Raw genomic sequence first — 15,315 nt, forward strand, 5'->3', positions numbered from 1 at the left:
AATGTCCGACCAATCCCTACAAGGCAGAAGGTAGCCAGACAACATTAGGTTTTCAGCCGCAAGGTCTAACAGGTGATGTTTCAGTTATCCCTTGGAAATTTGATCAAGAGGCATGTAGGAGGGCTTTAGCTCGTATGATTATTAAAGATGAACTTCCTTTTATTTCTGTTGAAAAAGATGGATTTAGAGACTTTGTTAGAAGTCTTCAACCTTTATTTCATATTCCATCTCGTACTACTATGACTAGGGATTGTCTTGAGATTTACCATGAAGCTAGACTTGCTTTGAAGTCTATTCTTAAAGAATCAAAACAGAGAATATGTATTACTACTGACACATGGACTTCAATTCAAAGAATTAATTATATGTGTGTTACAGCCCATTACATTGACAATAATTGGAAATTACATAAAAGGATATTGAATTTTTGTCCAATTACTAGTCATAAAGGTCAAGATTTAGCTAGTGGTATTGCAAAGTGTTTACTTGAATGGGGAGTGGATAAAGTATTTACTGTGACAGTTGATAATGCGAGTTCTAATGATGTGATGGTTAGAGAGTTATCCAAGCAATTTACTAGATGGAACACTAACTTGATGGAAGGTAAGCATGTTCATGTGAGATGTATGGCTCACATCATCAATCTAGTTGTTCAAGATGGGTTGAGAGATGGGAGTGTGTCTGTTGAACGAATAAGACAAGCTGTTAGGTACATTAGACAATCTCATGTGTGCTTGATCCACGCCATAAGTTTAATACTCTTTCATTTGCACTTGGTTCTATGTTTGGAGAAACAGTAGGTTTGAAAATACAAGAGGATGTGAAAACATACATGGATACTTTGTTTAATGTGTATGCAATGAAAAATGGTGGTTCTGGTTCATGTCCATCTTCTTCTTCTCCATCTACTCCATCTTCTGGTCCATCTTCTCCATCTTCTTCATCATTGCTCTCAAAATTCATGCTAGATTTAAAGCAGCATAAGAAATGTGGCGGAGTTGATTCTAAAACGGAGTTAGATAAATATTTGGGTGAAGATGTTGAGGAAGACCATGAAAAGTTTAACATTCTGGGGTGGTGGAAGTGGAACTCACCTAGATTTCCCACTCTTGCTGAGATAGCACGTGATGTGCTAGCCATTCCGATTTCTAGTGTTGCCTCAGAATCAGCCTTTAGCACCGGCGGACGCATACTTGATCCATTTAGGAGTTCATTGACTCCTAGATTGGTTCAAGCTCTTGTGTGTGTCCAAGATTGGCTTCGTAATGAATTAACAACTTCGATTAAAATTGAAGAAGATTTAGATAATCTTGAACAACTTGAAGCTGGTAAGCCTATCTTATTACTTGTGTTTAATGTATACTTTATTTGTATGTTTATTTAGATTACTTCTAAACTAATTTCTTGTGTTACTATCTTATTATACAGAATTTATGAATACGGGAAGAGAGCCTTGCATTGTCGACATATAGTGATTTTCCATTTGTTGTACAAGGCTACAAGCTCAGGTATTTCATTATACACTTGCTCTGAAAATGATCTTTGTATTGATTCATTATACACTTGCTCTCAGTCTCATGTATTTCATTATACAAGCTCTTTGTATTATACAGGTATTTCTGGACCATGAGCTATCTTTCTCTTTCTCTGAAAATGCTCTTTGTATTGTTTGAAATTGCAGATTTTTAACTTGTCTCACAGTCCTACTGAGAATCTGAGATTGAGAGCTACATTTGGCCTAGTTGCTGGTTTGTGTTGACTGTTGCGGCTTCCCAAAACATGGAACTTGGAACTCTTTTGTTATGTGTAATATTTTAAAGAACTGTTGGGACTTTAGTAGTTTGGTTGTTTTATTTTGCTATGAAAATTTAGTTTGAAAGACAATTGATTGTGTTTTGTTTTGGGGTCTTCAGTTTGGTACTTTGGTTTACTGTCCAGTTGTGTAAATTTCAGATTGTTGTTTTGTTTTGTTAAGTTCGAACATTGTTACTAGGACTGTGCATTTTTGAACTCAGACAATTCGAAATTTGGTACTCAGACTGTGCAGTTTTGTTAAGTCCAGTTGTGTATATATATTTATTTATATACTTCGAAGAAGTTCTGAAAATTAACAATCCGATCCGACAATCCGAAAATTTATCCGATCCAAAGTTTCAAATCCGATCCGATCCAATGTTAATTCGGATCGGATTCGGATTACCCTTTTCAGAATCCGAAATCCGAATACGAATCCGAAATATGCTAAATCCGAATCCGAAATATACTAAATCCGATCCGATCCGATCCGATCCGATCCGTGCACAGCCCTACTCTCGTTTTGAAGATACAAATCTTCCAAACAGTCAAACCGCCCAACCACACATTTTTTAGTAGTGACTCCATTTACCATTTTAACTCGTTTGTTCCCACTGAAAAAACGACACGTTTTTTTAATCAAATGAAGTCAAAACGTGCCAACACAAAAGCAAGAGACCAATATAGTACTCCTACTCTAGTAGAAACTGCTACCAATCACAGAACAAAATCCAACCCACAAGAGCCACGTGGCACGAAAATATCTCTTAAATATCCTGACCACAAACAAACACACACAGAATAGCACTGTCACACGTCGGTGAATAAAGTCTCGTCTTTTAGTCAAAAAAACAAATCTTAAGTGGGGAAATTGTGTTTCCATACTTTACTCAATAGTAAGATGATTCAAAGTTCAAACTCATAATATTAAAGTTAAGCGGGGAAAATGATACTTTATAGTCGTTTTTAAAATAATAGCAAATATATATATTTTTTATATATATATTATATACTATAAAAATTATATAAATTTTATACATTTTTCGAATAGTACGTAATAATGACTCTAACATTAATATCGGCACTATATTTCTTACAATAATTAAACTGCTTTGTGGAACACGAGGAGTGGAAACACATCACTCCTTTATTAGTGTTGCAGTCACTCGTTTAGTCATCACTTGTCAGCAGTAGATTAAGTGCTTGGAAAGGACAAAACCGCACTATATAAAACCTCTCTTCCTTTTACTTCCAGCCATTAGCTCATAGCCTTAGTTCATTGTAGAAGGAGATACTTTATTTAAATTTAAAGAAAGAATATAGTCTTTCCTGTTAGAAGAAGAAGCGGAGGATCAAATTGAAGGATGGAAGATTTGTGGCAAAAGATGGTTTTTCCAGTTAGACGTGCTTGGTTCGTGTTTTCAGCCCGTGTCAAGGCTCCTAAGAACGGTTAGTCCTCTCTTCCTCTACCCCACAAATAAATAAATAAAAAAACAAAAAACAAAGCCATTGAGTGCGTAGTTAGAGTGACTTTTTGATAGACTCTCAATGAAACCCTTCCTCCTGAAAATTAATGAAAAAAGCTCTCTTTCCCCCTCCCCAACAACAACCAAAACAACAATAACAAACTCAAAGGTTCGGAAAGAATAATGCGTACACTACATTGGGAAGATAAAGAGGCTATTTTTGGTAGACCCCGGATAAAATCCCTCCTAAAAATTAGTGAAAAAGATCACTCGCGCTAGATCTTGCTTAAAGGATTCTTAATGAATATGCGGGAGGCTACACATGCATGAACTAGTATTTAGCTTCACCCTGTTTTTTCACACTAGCGTAGCGTCGACAGAAATGATGTATATGTGACCCTTTTATAATGTTGTTAACTTCATAGTTCAACCTAGTTCTTTAACAGATCCTTACCATTTTACGGCCTGATGTGCTCGTGAATACTGATCTCAACCCATAGAAGGCATATCTAACTTAAGTTTTTATTCAATAACCTGTGCTGCAGACTGTCAGAAATTATTAGCTCATATAAGTAGTTCCTTAAGTGAAACTTGGATTGAATTTTTTTTTTAAGTAAACCCCTTTTTGGTTTTCAATCTCTTCTATACAAGGCAATAAATTTCCATATAAAAGAGCTAATAAATATTTAATCAAGTTGTTAGTTTTCTTCCTATTATTGTTACTTTTTAAAAGAAAAAAAAAACTTTATCTACATCTTAGGGTCTGTTTACTATTGGTAAGTGGAGATATTGCGATAAATCTTTTAATAATGTAGTTAGACACTTATGAGCTTTCGCACTTGACAAATTAAAAAAATTCCAAGAATTTCTTACATCCACTTTGTTACATTCGGAGTCATTTCCTTGTGTGATTTTGTTCATTATGTTTAACCCACAGAGAAGACCCCAACACAGGCCAACTTGTTAATAACATAGGCTGCTACCGATCAAGTTAATGATGCCTTTGTTTTCTGGGCAATCTTTAATATATTGTTCTATAGCCACTCATAAAATTTCAGATTGCCTAAACATAGCATATACCATTTCAGATGTCTCTAACAAGAGTACATATATATCCCCTAGTGTCCAATGGTTGATATGGTACCGGAAATAGCCTCTCCCCCTTCTTAAAGGTAGGAATAAGGTCTGCGTACACACCCAAAACCCACTTGTGGGACTACACTGGGTATGTTGTTGTTGTTTGTCTCCAAAAGTACTAATATATTATGAATAAGAAACTTTTAACCTCATAACTTTAGCAGTAAGATACAAAGAAATTGGGCAGTGAATGAGAAGAGTGAATTCATCAAGACAGTAGCTTTTAAGGATCACTTACATGCTTTTATATTGGTTTTTGTTTCCTTCAGGTGCTGGATTATTGAAGCTTCATGGTGATATACAGTCCTGTGGCTATGCGGATGTACAGGTGATGTGGGAAATGCTTGGAGGAACCGAGTCAGAGTTGACATCTCGTCACATTAAACAAAAGCACCATCTATCATTTAGGAATTTTGTATGGCCCAACCATAGTGCTAAATCTGCATCCTTCTCCACTGATCATGCTCATTAAGATGATATATGCTGCACTGCCACAATGAGAGTATTTGAAGAGTGAAGGGACGTATGCCACTGAAAAGTATATGATGTGTTCCATATCAGCATATGAAGTATGTTTATCAACTTTACTTCTATAGCCAGCATGAAAATATTGGGTAAGCACAATATATACACGACAACGTACCTAGTGTAGTTCCACGAGTGAGATCTGGAAGCGTGATGAGTACGCAGCCTGACTCTTGGCTCGAGTTAGCACGATATATCCTTGATCAAATGGCAAAAGAATGCGCTCTTGATCTTTCTTGTGATGATATTTACGTCTCATTACTTTTCGATGAAATCAAAGACAATGAAAACTTCTCAATATCAGACGATAAGTATGCTGAAGAACTCCAGTTCCAAGAAGTAATAATGAATTCAACAATTTTTAATCAAAACACAGAAGCAGAAGGTGGTGCACATGAAGTAGGAGAATCATCGTTAAGTTTCTGCGAAATATGTGCAGAAAGGAAAGAAAGTGATGAAATGTTCACAATACAAACATGCAGCCGCAATTTTTTGTACTGATTGCATTAGCAAACATGTAGCCACTAAAATCCAGGACAATATTCATGTTGTAACATGTCCAGGTGTGGCTTGTAGAGGAATTCTTGATTTGGAAACATGTAGTTCTATTATGCCAAACGAAGTAGTTTTTAGGTGGGAGGAAGTATTAGGTGAATCAATGATTCTTGCTTCACAAAAATTCTACTGTCCTTGTAAAGATTGTGAATGATTCGAACAAAATCATTAGGGAATCGGATTGTCCGAGTTGCTGGAGATTGTTCTGCGCACAATGTAACGTACCGTGGCATAGTGGATATGAATGTGGAGTTTCAGCGGCTGAATGTGGATGAAAGAAGCAGGGAAGATCTTATGGTGAAGGAACTTGCAAAGGCTAAAAATTGGGGTAGATGTCCTCATTGCTAATTCTTTGTGGGAAAAACAGTGGGATGTTTACATATGACTTATACGTGTGGATCACAATTTTGCTATAAATGTGGAGTGACTTGGACAATACATCATGGTTGTTGATTGACCACGCCCAACTATACCTCCTAAGAGGTCTAGCGGAATAATTCGGTTTACAAATCTAGAGTCGAATCCCACAGGGAATTAACCTATTAATCACAACTACTAGTTTCACAAGAATTCAAGTAATCAACCTTCAGAAATACGGACTAAATATCGATTCGAGTGTTTACTAACTAAGAGAAAGTAATTAAAATGCAGTAATTTATAACTGTCAGAGCAAATATTGTAAGCAAGATTTGGAAAAGTCTAGGCTTATGATTTCCCCTATTGTCGGAATCTCCCCGCTACGTTTCCTATAAATTCGCCTAAATATTTTTCTACCGATCGTGAACACTTTGGGTGTTGTAACTCTCTCTCGAGCAACTATCACAATTTACTAGACATATTCTCTCGAACTACGCTAGCTAGCACTATTTCACCGCTCAATATGATCGCACCAAGGTTTCGTTATCTCTAATCCCACCTTTAAACCGTATTGATCTCTCAAATACGTTAGAAGTGGTGTTGTTCAACAACTACCTAAATGTGTATTCTCTCGAGTAATACACAGTTAATTGAAAGCTCTTCAATCAATAACAACGAAAATATATAGTTGAACAAGTAGAGAAAGATCAATGGCAAATTTATATTAAACGTAGTGCAAAATTATCCTCCAATAGGTTCCATCAAACCTTGATTAGAAACTTTAGCTACTCATAATAACCATACTAACAATCATGATAAAAATTGAAAGCATTAAAATACAGATTAAGGAAGAATAGAAGAGAAAAACCCTTGCGATTCGTTGCTTCTAAGTGTTTCCGTAGCCTTTTTCCTCTCCAATAATGTCTCACCCCTAAGAAATAGGATTAGAACCCCTTTTATACATGTTGGGGGCGTGTAGAGTCGAAACTACCAAGTCCTAACTAAAATAGGGAAAGAATCTTTTTAAAGGGCATCCCGGTGAAAGAGGACTAAGAACCATAAGGCGAGCGCCAAAACGCTAGCACAAATTGCTCCCACACACATGCATGATAATGGGGTGTGGGGACAACCATGCCACCACTTTTACCAGGACGAAATCCGCCCTTAGCCGTCTCGCCTGGCGCCAACCAGGACGCCGAAATTTTTTCACTTTTGTGCTATTCTGCCATTGGCATTTTGGTTGGTGCCTCGCACCAACCTGGGCACCAAAATCATACTCCCTCTAAATTCTTTTGTTTTTGCTTCACTTTGCATGTAAGTTTGTCAAATCACTTTAAATTGACTACTACATATATAAACACCATTATTAATTAAGCTCGAGTCACAAATATTTACATCAAAATTAATAAAATTGAGGTATAATGCAAGGCAAATTACATGCAAAAACTTGAATTTTTAGCCTAACATCATTGATGTAATCATGCTTTTTTAAGAACTAGATTTGCAGTTTCAGATTTTTGATCTCCAAATACGTAAGATGTTTTGAGTTGCATTTAAGTCATATCTGTTGGAATTAATATTATAACCATGTCTTTCTTTTGAAGTATTTATTTCTGGTTAATTATATTATTCTTCAGTCTTGGTATCGCAAATGATCATGAATAGTAGCGTCTGCACGCCCTCTACACCAAAGGCTAATTTTTGCCAAATAATATTTTTCTACAAAACAAATGTATGTATATATGCATATATATATATATATATATATATATATATATATATATATATATATATATATATATATATATATAAATTAAAAGTGGAAAGCCCTTAAGTTAAAAGTTACAAACAAAATTACAAAATAATGCACTCCATAAGTTGACCTTGCACTATTTTAGCCCAGTTACAATTTTGCAAATGTGTAGCCAAATATCAATTAGATATTTTCTTTTCTCATTCTCTATAATTATAACAACCTCATTTATTCTTATCTACCCCTATTGTAGCTCTCTCCTCATTTTTCACTCATAAATATTTAATTTAATTAATGAAAAAGAATCATATGCAAACAAAACTAGAAAAAAATTAGTTCCCCATTCAATCAACATTCATTTGTGCCCTCTTCCATAACTAATACTTCTCTGTTTTTTTTTAAAAAAAATATTATATCTTCAGGTTTATACATACCTATCACAACTGCAAAACGCAAAAACAGACGCGAGAAACCTAAAATCTCATCTCCTTTAATGCTAATCTTGTTAAATTTCGATTATGATTTTGTGAGAAATTTGGAGTGGGTATTGTTTGAACTTATTAGAAATAGTCTAAGTAGGTTGTATACAAAGTTTGAAGTTATTTGCTGGAGATTTGTACTAGTTTTATATAAGAATTGCAAGTGAAATTCGTACAAAAATTTCGCCAGCGATGCTTATACACTTTTATACAAAGAGGTACAGTATGTATATAGTTGTATAAAAGTATATAAAGATGTATAATCACAGAGTAAAAATATTCTTGATACACTATGTATATAGGTGTATAAGAAGAATGAGAAGAAGAAGAAGAAGAAGAAGAAGAAGAAGAAGAAGAAGAAGAAGAAGAAGAAGAAGAAGAAGAAGAAGAAAATGCGAGAAATTCACCAAATACCTGTAAATAATGTATCAACCTTGGATATAATAGTGTATAAGTTGTGTTTATACACTGTTATATACTATTTATACAATATTATACATTATTATACAAATGAATCCTATCAATGGAGTTTCACGTGTTCTTCTTCTTCCTTGGGCATCCTCTGAAATTTAACTCAAATATAGCCTAAAGCTACTCCAAATCACTTGAAATTTAAGTTTTGAACTCATCTTGATGATTCTAATCAATTGAGACAACACCCATTCCAAACAACTACCAAATCAGAAAACTTAATTTCTGAAATTTAACTCAAATATAGCCTAAATCTACTCCAGATCACTTGAAATTTAAGTTTTGAACTCATCTTGATGATTTCAATCAATTGAGACAACACCCATTCCAAACAACTAACAAATCGGAAAACTCAATTTCTCAAATCGAATCTTCGAACCACTTGTAATGGTGACTTTTATTTTTCAAATCCTTAGTTAACCATTAAAATTCGGAAAAGAATTGAAGGAGAATAATAATAGTAGAGAAATTTTGTGGTGCAAAGGCTGACATGGGAAGGAGAACAAGAACGAAGAAAAAAAAAGGAACGAAGAAATAAGGGGTGGGCTAACTTGTGAAAATTTTGGCATGGTATAACAACATACTCATATAATTGGCAGAAAATAGCCCTAGTTATAGATATTGGCATCAAATAGCCAATAAATGTATATCACAATAATAATATGTATATCACAACTTTTATTTTCTTTTTTGTCTATACCAACATGTATATTAAAATTTTATTTTCATTCTTTATATATAAATAATATTATTCTTTGTATATCAATAATATAAATCTATATATATAGTTATTGCTGCCTTTATATCAATATATATCACAATAAAAATATTGTATTATTTGTATATCACAGTGTATAGCACATCAGACATATGTGTACCAAAATAGATATCATAAGTTTATTTTTCTTCTTTGTGTACATCAAAAAATATATTTATTATTTTTATATTTTAGAACTTGCTTAAATATGCTATATCAAAAATTATTTTTCTTTTTTGATCAATAATTAATAATTATATTATTTGTATATCACAATGTATAACATAATAATAATGTGTATATCAAAAAAGATTATTAAAATTTTATTTTCCTTCTTTGTATAACACATTTCAGATTGAAAACTCAAGTTCAAGACGACTCCACATGTGTATCCTCTATTGTAACCCATGTATGTCTCCATGTATAGCAGTGATATCTGATGTATATTATGTGTATCTGTGTATATCCATGAAAATTTGTGTTATATATATGATATACAATGTGATATACACGTGAGTCCATAAACAAATTATGTTGTATATCGATATACAAAGTGATATACACAGACGTCCTTAAAAACAAGTGTGTGATATACACTGATGTACACAATATACAACGTGATATACACATGTCGTAGTTGGATTTTTAGGTCTGATTTTTGCCTTAAACCAGTCCAAATCACTTCTATTCTTGCTCAAATTTTGTATATAGCCTCATTTAGGTATTTTCAACCAATTTCAATCACACTCACTCATCCAATCCAACCAAAAAAAGGAGAAAAGAAAAACAAAGTTGTAATAGATTTTTTTCTCTCTTAGTTTTTGCTAATCTTGCTCAAATTTTGTATATAGTTTAGGTATTTTTAACCACTCATTCAATCCAACTATAAAAAAAAAAAGAGAAGAAAAACAAAATTGAAATATATTTTTCTCTCTTAGTTTTTGCTTCTGATTTTCTCTTATGTGAGATCAACCTTACCTTTCCATCCCACTGATTTTTTTTTTGCATAATTTGCAAGAATTTTTGCTAAATTATGAGAGCAAAAGAGAAGAGATAGAAGAATAAATACAAGGAGAGAAAGCGGCAGGGAAGCCAAAACAAGCGTGTAATTTTTTATTTTTTTTAGAGAGAATATAAAAGAGAGTAGGGTTTTTTTAGGATTTGGCTATATGATGCCAATTGTTTGGGGCTATCTTTGTCATGCCTAATATAAGGCTAAAAATTACCAATTCCTATTATGGGTTGTTATTAGATGCCAATTTTTCAAATTAATTTTCAGATTATGTATAACCTGGGCTATACTGGGTAAGGGTTTCAAACATGAGTCATTTTCTGATTGGTTGTTGGGCCAAATGACAAGGGATGTAATTCTCCCAAAATTAAATTACTACATTATTCTTCTAAATAATTAATTTAATTCTCCCCTTTAAATTAATTAATTAATTAAACGTGCCTGTTTCCACCAGTTGCTAAACAAAGTGACGCTTCAAAGGCCAAACTTTAAAAGACACTGTATGGATAATTGTTTTCTTGTCCAAGATTCCTATTTCTAATAATAAGAAAAACAGGCAAACGAAATGCATTTGATGGCAACTCACATATTGTTCAAGGAACAATTCTCCTTTTTGGTTGATGACTTGATTATGGTATTTTATATAGATATGTACACAAACTTAAGTTCTTAGTCGCATTCATTGTTTAAAGAAGCAAATCACTGCAAAGACATTATAATACTATTCTATAGGGGACAAAGAGGTTTTCATGAATGTTTACCATATTATGTCGGGGCAATAGTGACGTGAGGCGATGGGATTTTCAAGGTGTCAATTGTAACATAGAGAATTTTGAAGGTGAGATGTATTTAAAAAGTTTTTTTTCCACTTCATAAATCCCCGAGCATCCTCCGATGCTAGACCACTGAATGTAGGAGGGTCGTACTTTTTGTACCTCTCGAGCCTCCGCTGCTCCTCCTCTAAAACTGCTACCCTAACCTCGGGCTGAACTGGGGCTACAGGTGGTACCGGTATAACCTCTAGGATCTGATCAACTTGAACTCGCTTTTCTAGGGTGCGGGCGGTGGGAGTTTGTGCTCCTCCCCCGGCCTAAGGTGTGGCTGCAGCAAGGAAAATCAACCCTGCCTGAGCTAGAGTATTGTACATGCTCATGAATTGTGCAAGGGTCTCCTGAAGAGCTGGTGTAGTAGTAGTAGTAGGCGTATCAGATGTCTGCGCTCCAACTGGAGCTACTGGTGGATCCCTTGTAGCAGCTCGCTCGGGTGCCTTGGCTGCACCACGCGTGCGTCCTAGGCCTTTACCTCGGCCCCAGTTTCGGGCGACTCTAGCAGGGGGCGCAGGTGCCTGGTCATCTCCGGATGCACGTGTCCTCACCATCTGTGAAAGAATAGAAGACAAAACTTTAGAATTTCGAAGTCAATAATCTCGCACGACAAGGAATCAAATGAAGTGGAATTTTTCTAACAGTTCCATAGCCTCCCGAAGATAAGTATAAACGTCTCCGTACTTATCCGCGAGACTCTAATAAGCTGGCTTGTGACTCACGACTTCTATGAATCTAGAGCTCTGATACCAACTCTCCACGACCCAATTTCTCCCTTCGTGAGTTATTGTGACGACACCTAGTCTCTACGATTAGGTAAGCCTAATACTTTGCGGAAATGAAATAAAAACATTAATATTAACTACTAACAGTAACAATTATCTAATAAGCAACTGAATGCCATTCGACATCTAAAATTATCACCTCTGAAATGTACCAAACAATTTCCCAAAAACCCGGAATATCGCAAGACACAAGCTACTAAGAAATCTTAACTGTTCTATACATCATTTCTTCAGAAAGAAGAAATAATGAACATAGTGAGGACAGAGGGGGACTCCGAGGATCTGCGGGCGCAGGCAGATGTACCTTGAAGTCTCCAATAAGTAACAGCGACTGCAACTAATGATGAGGCTGGTAAGATGAACCTGGATCTGCACACGAAAAACATGTGCATGAAAGGGCATGAATACACCACAACGGTACCCAGTAAGTGCCAAGCCTAACCTCGGTCGAGTAGTGACGAGATCAGGTCAGGGCCCTACTGGTATAAATATAATGAAATAAGACAGAATGAGATATCACAGTCAAAATAAATACAGAAATCCAACAGGAGTAGAATCATAGAAAGACGATAGCTCAGAACATAGAGATAACAATAGGGGATCTCCAAAGATACCGTCCTGTGGTCCCAAAGTAAATATGCAGTACAGGGGGATCTCCCGGAATACCGTTCTGTAGTCCCAAAGTAAATATGCAGCTCAAACAATAGAATTTCAACTACAACATGAAAATCCTACAATTTAGACTAAATACAAGTCAATGAATAAGCAGGAAATTCACTAAGCATGGTGCACAGAGTTCAAATAAGCAATTAAGACACGTAGACATGTTGTCCTAAACTAAAACACGATAATTACATATGCTAGTGTATCTCAATCAAAGGAAAAACAATTATTTTACTTAATGAAAATGGAGTTTTTCAACAAATAGCCCGTGTACGCACTCGTCACCTCACGTACACGGCGTTCATATATCAAACAGTACCAAATCCTAAGGGAAATTCCCCCACACAAGGTTAGGAAAGACACTTACCTCGAACCAAGCTCAAATCAATTCGTCACAATGCTCTTTCCACGAATATCTGGCTCCGGATGGCCCAAATCTAACCAAATCAATTGCACAACATGAATACAACTACAAGGAACTAATCTAGCTACCGAAATCAAAGCTAAAAAAAGAAATTAGAAACTCACCCAAAAAAGCCTCCTCGGGCCTACGTCTCGGAATCGAGTAAAAGTTACCAAATATGAGCACACATTCACTCACGAGTTCACTCATACCAAAATTATCCAAATACGATGTCTAAATTCCACTCAAAACTCAGAAATTCGATTGGGGAACTTTTCCCCATTTTCCCCAACTTTCTCATTCCAATTCCTTAATTAAATGGAGAAAACAATATTAGATTAATGAAATATAATTAAAATCGAGTAAGGAATCGTTACCCCAAAGATCTCTCTGAAAATCCCTCAAAAATCGCCAATTTCCAAGCTCCCAAGTCCAAAAATGGAGAAATGAATCAAACTCTCGATTTAGCCCCTTTTTCTGCCAGAGATCTCGCACCTGCTGTAACGACCCGAACCGTTGTTTCCTGTATTTTCGTCCCGTATTCCTCGTTAAATGCTTATTCATGTTTCAATATGTGTACTTGGTGAATTTGAGTCAATTCGGATCGAGTTTGGTATGAAATGGGACAATTAGTCTCATTAAGGAAGAATTAGTTTGGAAAAGTCAACCGGACGTTGACTTGTGAGTTAGAGGGCTCGGAATTGAATTCCAATGATTCGGTTAGTTTCGGGGGATGATTTAAGGCCTAGGAGCGCAATCGGAATTAATTTTGGAGGTCCGGTGAAGAAATTAGCTCATTTTGGCGAAGTTAGTGTTTTGGCGATTTCCGGTTGATAGGTGAAATTTTGATCCGATGGTCGGAATGGAATTCCGAGAATTTATGTAGCTTCGTTATGTCATTTTGGACTTGTGTGCAAAATTTGAAGTCAATCGGACGTGATTTGATAGGTTTCGGCATTGGAAATTCTAAAGTTCATAAAACTTGGATTGGAGGTTGATTCATGATTTTAGCGTTGTTTGATGTGATTTGAGGCCTCGAGCAAGTCCGTAATATATTTTGGGACTGGTTGGTATTATTAGTCGGGGTCCAGGGGGCCTCGGGTGTGTTTCGGATGCCCAACGGGTCATTTTTGGAAGATTTTTGCCGTTTTGAGCATAAATGTAATGATCTAAAGGTTCATTTTTAATTCTAGAGATCCAAATTTGATTTCGAGACTTCCAAAATTTAAATCATGAATTATAGGACTGATCTGGAAATTTTGGTTTAATTTTATCAAGTCGCGATTGGGTTTTTGACGTGAAATGTGAGTTAATTGTTTAACGAGCAAAATGGGTATTGAACTGGGCAAACGAGCTCCGAATTGAGTTTCGATTGAAGGGTTGTGTTCGTATTATTATTTGTGACTCATAGGAATAAGAATCGTCTAATTCCGAGTTCGTATGATGGAGTTAGAGCTATTTTAGTGAAAATGGTTGTGCTGCAAATTTCTTAAAATCTGTTGTATTTTCTGCAGCATTGAACAGTAACCGCACGTGCACAGTAACCGCACGGGGTGAACAGTGAACAGTGACCTCACGCGCATGAACAGTACCCCGCGTGAACAGTACCGAAAATTTTTGGACAGATTTAATGTCCAACAGTCCGAGTTTGGTCATTTTTTTTGACTTCCAAGCTCGGATTTTGGGCGATCTTTAGCAAGAAATCTTGGAAAATCTTGAGGTAAGTCACTTGCGATTATTTTTACTCCATAATATTGAATTATCATCGAATAATCCGACTAGATTACATATTTTTGAGGAGTAAATTGAAGATTTAGGCCTAGGGATTTGAAAATAAGATTTGAAGATTTGAGGGGTCATTTGAACTCCGATTTTGGTAAATTTTATATGTACGGACTCGTGGCGAGACGAGGAATCCGGTGATGTGACTTTCGTAATTTTTCGAGAAGTGGGTCCGGGGCTCGGGTTTTGCGAATTTCGTGAATTTTGATATTTTTCGAGTCTTTTCAATTGGGTTATATTCCCTTAGTCTATTGTAATGTATTCGTTGTGGTTTTGACCAGATTCGATGCGCGAAGAGGTAAATTCGAGAGGCAAGGGCATAGCGGAGTAGACGTTGGACCGTCTTGGGGTGAGTAATGATTTTAAATGATGCACTGAGGGTTTGAAATCCCGGATTGCACAACATACTGCTATGTTGAGATGAGACACGCGTTGTATGACGAGCGCGGGGTCATTTACTATTGGGGATTGTGACTTGGTCCATCCCAGTTGATATTTTTACCGCGTAATTGATAAAGATTTATTGTTTTTCACTATGATTGGGCTTATTGC

The 15,315-nt window shown here is 35.7% G+C and overlaps 2 long non-coding RNA genes across 2 annotated transcripts; both read left to right on the forward strand.

Moving 5' to 3' along the window:
- The first annotated feature begins 1,130 nt into the window (after positions 1-1,130).
- On the forward strand, positions 1,131-1,825 carry LOC104220057 (uncharacterized). The gene is made up of 3 exons (XR_011400588.1): positions 1,131-1,328; positions 1,429-1,508; positions 1,682-1,825. It is a non-coding gene; the product is annotated as an uncharacterized lncRNA (long non-coding RNA).
- A 1,208-nt stretch (positions 1,826-3,033) lies between these two features.
- On the forward strand, positions 3,034-5,932 carry LOC104220056 (uncharacterized). The gene is made up of 2 exons (XR_011400589.1): positions 3,034-3,243; positions 4,667-5,932. It is a non-coding gene; the product is annotated as an uncharacterized lncRNA (long non-coding RNA).
- Positions 5,933-15,315: the final 9,383 nt, after the last annotated feature.

This window comes from Nicotiana sylvestris, chromosome 6 (assembly GCF_000393655.2).
Source record: "Nicotiana sylvestris chromosome 6, ASM39365v2, whole genome shotgun sequence".
NCBI lineage: Eukaryota > Viridiplantae > Streptophyta > Magnoliopsida > Solanales > Solanaceae > Nicotiana > Nicotiana sylvestris.